Source organism: Raphanus sativus, unplaced genomic scaffold (genome assembly GCF_000801105.2).
Source record: "Raphanus sativus cultivar WK10039 unplaced genomic scaffold, ASM80110v3 Scaffold0142, whole genome shotgun sequence".
Taxonomy (NCBI): domain Eukaryota; kingdom Viridiplantae; phylum Streptophyta; class Magnoliopsida; order Brassicales; family Brassicaceae; genus Raphanus; species Raphanus sativus.
The window spans coordinates 40,039-46,402 of NW_026615462.1; positions in this window are offsets into that span (position 1 = coordinate 40,039).

The following is a 6,364-nucleotide window of genomic DNA, read 5'->3' on the forward strand; positions in this document are numbered from 1 at the left end:
CATGATATTCACCGTGCTTCCTGTGTCGATGAGGATGCGGCCGACTTCGAGATCTTGAATCACCAAGTCGATGACCAGAGGATCGTAGTGGGTTTATCGAGTCCGGTTGTATCCTGTTCCTCGAAGGTGATCGCGTGACTGGGAACGTCGTCCTCCGGACACCATCCGGGGCTTGTCTCGGCCTTCCGTCCGTAGGCTTTGATCGACGACACAGAGTCCTGGTAAAAATGCGATCCTCCGATGACCATGTTGATCCTTTGGCGGTTGTTGTTGTTTCCTTCGCCGTCTTGTCTCCGTTCGCGTTTTTCGCCGATTGAGTTCCAGGAGCGTTATTGGGATTGGCTCCGTCGGTCCTCGGCGGACGGTCAGAATCTAGGACCAGGTCTTTCATGCTCTTGACCGTTGCTAGTTTGCCGTCGAGCAGCTTCATAATGAGTCTAGCGCCGAGGACTTTGCAGTTGGCGGTGGAGTGACCTCTCGTCTGATGGAACTCGCAGCTGGAATTGTCCTTGTACGAGTTCCGCGTCCAGGTGTTTCCGGAGGTCCTTCCTTGTTCGGAATTAACGGCGTAATTATGTTCGCCTTGGACGTCTTCCCCCTCGTGGATGGACGTACTTGTCGTTACGAGAGGTTTTCTTCTTGCCGGACGCTTTCGATGGTCCATGCTTTTGTGCTAGGATTTTCATCTCTTCTTCCATGATGATGAAATCCGTTGCCTTGTGGAGGGTATCTTGGATGGTGCGTGGCCTTTCCAGAGAAATCCACTTTCGGAATTTTGACTTGTACCAGAGGTTCTTCCTCAGGGCGTCGATGGCGACTCTATCGCTGAGGCCTGTTACCCTGGACATCACGAGTTTGAACCTCTTTATGTAGTCGCGGAGCGGTTCGTCTTCCTTTTGAATTAGGCTCCAAAGGTCCACGTCGGAAGTTTCCCTGTCCATGAACATGGAAAATTGCTTCAGAAAAGCTGAAGCAAGCTGGCGGAAACTTCCGATGGAGTTTCTTTTCAAGCGTGAGAACCATTCGAGCGCAGCACCTCTGAGGTTCTCGACGAACAGGAGACAGCAGCCGACATCCTTTTCCCGCTCCGGAAGTTTAGACCTTGCCATTGCAATCTGGAAAGACTGCAGATGTGCCTTTGGATCTGTGGTTCCATCGTAGGTGGGAAGCTTTATTTTCCAGGATCCGAGACTCGCGCCTCCGTGATTCGAGAGGTGAACGGGGTTTTTCTCGATTCCTCGAGGAGCAGGTCGATCTCGGGGGCAGTGCTGGTCGCGTGGTGAATCTGCGATTTTACCGCTTTCACCTCGGCTGCAGTTTTGGCGATGTACTCACGCAGATCGTGAATCTCGCTGGTGCCGTTTGCGCTCTTTTGTCTACGCTGGCGGCGATAGGCCCGAGTCTGGTCCTCAGCCAGCCTTTCTTGCTCTGACCAGTAGAGGTCTTCTTCCTCTTCTGTCATGGGTTTTTCGAAGGCTGCCGCTAGTCGAGCTGACTGACTTCGGGTCCTTCTGTGGTGGACGTCGGCGTCTTCGTCGGACGGATCCGACTGATCGCTGACATCCAGATTGATTCTTTCGACGTCGTCTCCTTCGTTGTCCCTTATGGGAGGTGGAAGGTTGTCCGTCGTTTTCTTCTGTCCCGTCGGAGTGGTATCATCGGGGATGAGTTCCGGGGATTTTCTGGTAGCATCTTTTTCTTGATCTCCGGGAGTTCCGAAGTCAAGCCTCCTGACACGCCTCACTTTGGTGGATCCGCGCGGGAGTTTGCTTTTCGCTGTTAAGGTATTGACCTGTTTAGCGAGTGAAGCCATTAGTTTCTCCTGTTCTTCCGACCGTTTCTGGGCGGTGGCGAACAGTTCCTTCATCTGGTCCAGCATCGCGGTGTTTGCCTCGGCAGTGACCGTTGATACGTTTCCAGCAGGAGTTTTCTCAGCGTTGACATCGACGGTTGGTCCGTCGTGTGTTTGCTTTTCTGCGTCAACAGACATGCTTGACTGGGCGTGCGTAGTTTGCGAGAAAGATAAAGCCGTGAATCCCCCTCCTTCTAGCGCCAAACTGTGGGAACCGAAATTCGCACTGTCGATTTTAGTTAAGTTGAAACGTAGGAAAACTAAGTTGACCTAGTTTTCCCCGAGGATCCCGGCTATCTGCTGGGCCACGCACGACAAAGTTAAAACAAGTCTAATTCGAGAATAAATGCGTAAAATGAATAGAGCAAAAAGAAAGAATCTTATTTCCAAATCTGCGGAGAACGTTTGGACAACAGGTCGAGATCTCGGCTGTAAGAGCTGTCGATCGTCGCTAGTCTCGAAACCTAGATCTAACCTAGTTGAGTCGCAGCTCGCTAAAAAGGAAATAAGCGCCTAAGTTCTAAATTGCTCTGGAGTGGTTTTTTCTCTCTGATTTCGGATTCCCCTTCCTCTGCTCCTAGCATTGCTTATATACTCCCATAGGACGGTCTATCTTTGATGGGCTGAGTCTGCCGTGGGCTGGACTTTTTCCATTTTCGTCGGCTTTCGTGCTTATCGGGAAAGTTGACATTTATCTTTTCGGAAAGTTGTCATTTATTTTTCTGGAAGTTTAACTTTTATCTTGTCAGGCAAAGATAATCGTAAACCGCCGCATCCATCCTTTTAGAAAATCGTAAACTAGCTGTCCGATCGGAGTTGGCCCCTTTCGGGCCGTATTCCGACCTTCCGCCGTTTTTCCACGATTTCTCTGAAAGGATGCTCCTACTTGGATGTCAAGTCTTTCGGAAGATCTTCGATTCATTGCTAAGGCGAATGGCGTTGTAAGATAACCATCACCGTTTTATACGAAGTCTTCCTATCCGTTGACGTCTTAGGGGTTTTAGAAATCCCGGAACAGAGAAAGGGTTTTATTTGTAAGGACTCGGAAAGTCGCGAAACACGGATTTCTGGCGACCCGGAGGTTTGGAACTTACGCACGAAGACCAGCCGTCCGAAGACCCGAGCCAGCACGGGGCTAGCCGCCCGGCGACCACGGCCAGCACGGGCGCTAGCCGCCGGCGGCCACGGCCAGCACGGGGCTAGCCGCCCGGCGGCCACGGCCAGCCACGGGCGCTAGCCGCCGGCGGCCACGGCCAGCACGGGGCTAGCCGCCCGGCGGCCACGGCCAGCACGGGCGCTAGCCGCCGGCGGCCACGGCCAGCACGGGGCTAGCCGCCGGCGGCGCCACGGCCAGCCACGGGCGCTAGCCGCCGGCGGCCACGGCCAGCACGGGGCTAGCCGCCCGGCGGCCACGGCCATGTTCGGTGTTTGGCTGCTCGGTTCCTTCGGCGTGTTCGTGTTTCTCGTGTTTTTTAGTTTTCCGTAGGTCTTTCCTTGTGTAGAAAATGTTTCTAGTAGTTGGTTTCGAGACGATGAATCTCGAACTTAATCTTTTCTTAAGGTTTCTCGATTAACAATTGGTCTCTCGAGGTTGCTTTAACATTTTTCATGTTTTTCCGAGACTTTCGGACATCGATTTCGTCTTGACCGATTTTGACCCCAACACCTGTGAGATTTATTCAACTTCCTGGTTATTCTCCACTGATTAGTGGTTCCCAATCAAGCTTCTTAATATTGGTTCAGCCTGGTTTGATAAGAATCATGAAGATATTGACATATGTCCGAACAGGCTAATCTGGAATCATCTGCATAGAAAGTGGGATATCTTCTTACTCACAACTCCTATGAGATTTATATAACTTCCTGGTTATTCTCCACTGATTAGTGGTTCCAATAAAGCTTCTTAGATCGTGGTTCATCCTGGTTTGATAAGAATCATGAAGATATTGCCATATGTCCGAACAGGCTAATCTGGAATCATCTGGATAGAAAGTGGGATAATCTTATTACTCACAACTCCTATGAGATTTATTCAACTTCCTGGTTATTCTCACTGATTAGTGGTTCCAAATAAAGCTTCTTAGATCGTGGTTCATCCTGGTTTGATAAGAATCATGAAGATATTGCCATATGTCTGAACAGGCAAATCTGGAATCATCTGGATAGAAAGTGGGATATCTTATTACTCACAACTCCTATGAGATTTATTCAACTTCCTGGTTATTCTCCACTGATTAGTGGTTCCAAATAAAGCTTCTTAGATCGTGGTTCATCCTGGTTTGATAAGAATCATGAAGATATTTGCCATATGTCCGAACAGGCTAATCTGGAATCATCTGGATAGAAAGTGGGATATCTTCTTACTCAAAACTCCTATGAGATTTATTCAACTTCCTGGTTATTCTCCACTGATTAGTGGTTCCAAATAAAGCTTCTTAGATCGTGGTTCATCCTGGTTTGATAAGAATCATGAAGATATTGCCATATGTCCGAACAGGCTAATCTGGAATCATCTGGATATAAAGTGGGATATCTTCTTACTCACAACTCCTGTGAGATTATTCAACTTCCTGGTTATTCTCCACTGATTAGTGGTTCCCAATCAAGCTTCTTATATATTGGTTCATCCTGGTTGATAAGAATCATGAAGATATTGACATATGTCCGAACAGGCTAATCTGGAATCATCTGGATAGAAAGTGGGATATCTTCTTACTCACAACTCCTATGAGATTTATTCAACTTCCTGGTTATTCTCCACTGATTAGTGGTTCCAAATAAAGCTTCTTAGATCGTGGTTCATCCTGGTTTGATAAGAATCATGGAGATATTGCCATATGTCCGAACAGGCTAATCTGGAATCATCTGGATAGAAAGTGGGATATCTTCTTACTCAACAACTCCTATGAGATTTATTCAACTTCCTGGTTATTCTCCACTGATTAGTGGTTCCAAATAAAGCTTCTTAGATCGTGGTTCATCCTGGTTTGTTAAGAATCATGAAGATATTGCCATATGTCCGAACAGCCCAATCTGGAATCATCTGGATAGAAAGTGGGATATCTTCTTACTCACAACTCCTATGAGATTTATTCAACTTCCTGGTTATTCTCCACTGATTAGTGGTTCCAAATAAAGCTTCTTAGATCGTGGTTCATCCTGGTTTGATAAGAATCATGAAGATATTGCCATATGTCCGAACAGGCTAATCTGGAATCATCTGGATAGAAAGTGGGATATCTTCTTAATCACAACTCCTATGAGACTTATTCAACTTCCTGGTTATTCTCCACTGACTAGTGGTTCCAAATACAGCTTCTTAGATCGTGGTTCATCCTGGTTTGATAAGAATCATGAAGATATTGCCTATGTCCGAACAGGCTAATCTGGAATCATCTGGATATAAAGTGGGATATCTTCTTACTCACAACTCCTGTGAGATTTATTCAACTTCCTGGTTATTCTCCACTGACTAGTGGTTCCAAATAAAGCTTCTTAGATCGTGGTTCATCCTGGTTTGATAAGAATCATGAAGATATTGCCATATGTCCGAACAGGCTAATCTGGAATCATCTGGATATAAAGTGGGATATCTTTTACTCACAACTTCTATGAGATTTATTCAACTTCCTGGTTATTCTCCACTGATTAGTGGTTCCCAATCAAGCTTCTTATATATTGGTTCATCCTGGTTTGATAAGAATCATGAAGATATTGACATATGTCCGAACAGGCTAATCTGGAATCATCTGGATAGAAAGTGGGATATCTTCTTACTCACAACTCCTATGAGATTTATTCAACTTCCTGGTTATTCTCCCTGATTAGTGGTTCCAAATAAAGCTTCTTAGATCGTGGTTCATCCTGGTTTGATAAGAATCATGAAGATATTGCCATATGTCCGAACAGGCTAATCTGGAATCATCTGGATAGAAAGTGGGATATCTTCTTAATCACAACTCCTAGAGATTTATTCAACTTCCTGGTTATTCTCCACTGATTAATGGTTCCAAAATAAAGCTTCTTAGATCTGAGAGAATTGATAGGATAAGAGAATCAAAGAGATATGTTGCTGGAGAATTGAAGAACAATGAGAGAAAGAGAGAGTTTGTGTGTGTGACGATTTTGAGAGAGAGAGAAGGAGAGAAAGTAATTCCTTGATTCATTTAGGCCTCAGCCATGTTACATAAATAGACATACAAGAGTTAGCAATGTGACAAAGAGAATAATAAACAAATGGAGACAGCATCAGACCAAGTCACTCTCGCCTGCCCATGGATAGTGACAGCTCCTCTTTCTCTTTCATGCTTCACACAACATGTGATCTTCTTGTGTCCTGATTGCCAACGGTCCTCTCCCACTTGTTTACTATATTCCAGACCTTATGGAGAGGATGGCGAGATATTTGAATCATCCTTGCCTTGCAAGGCACTCTTATATGAATCAAACTCCCTCCTTAACTTATCTCCACAACTCTGGTCGCCTATGTCTCATCTCTTGATCTTTATGCCT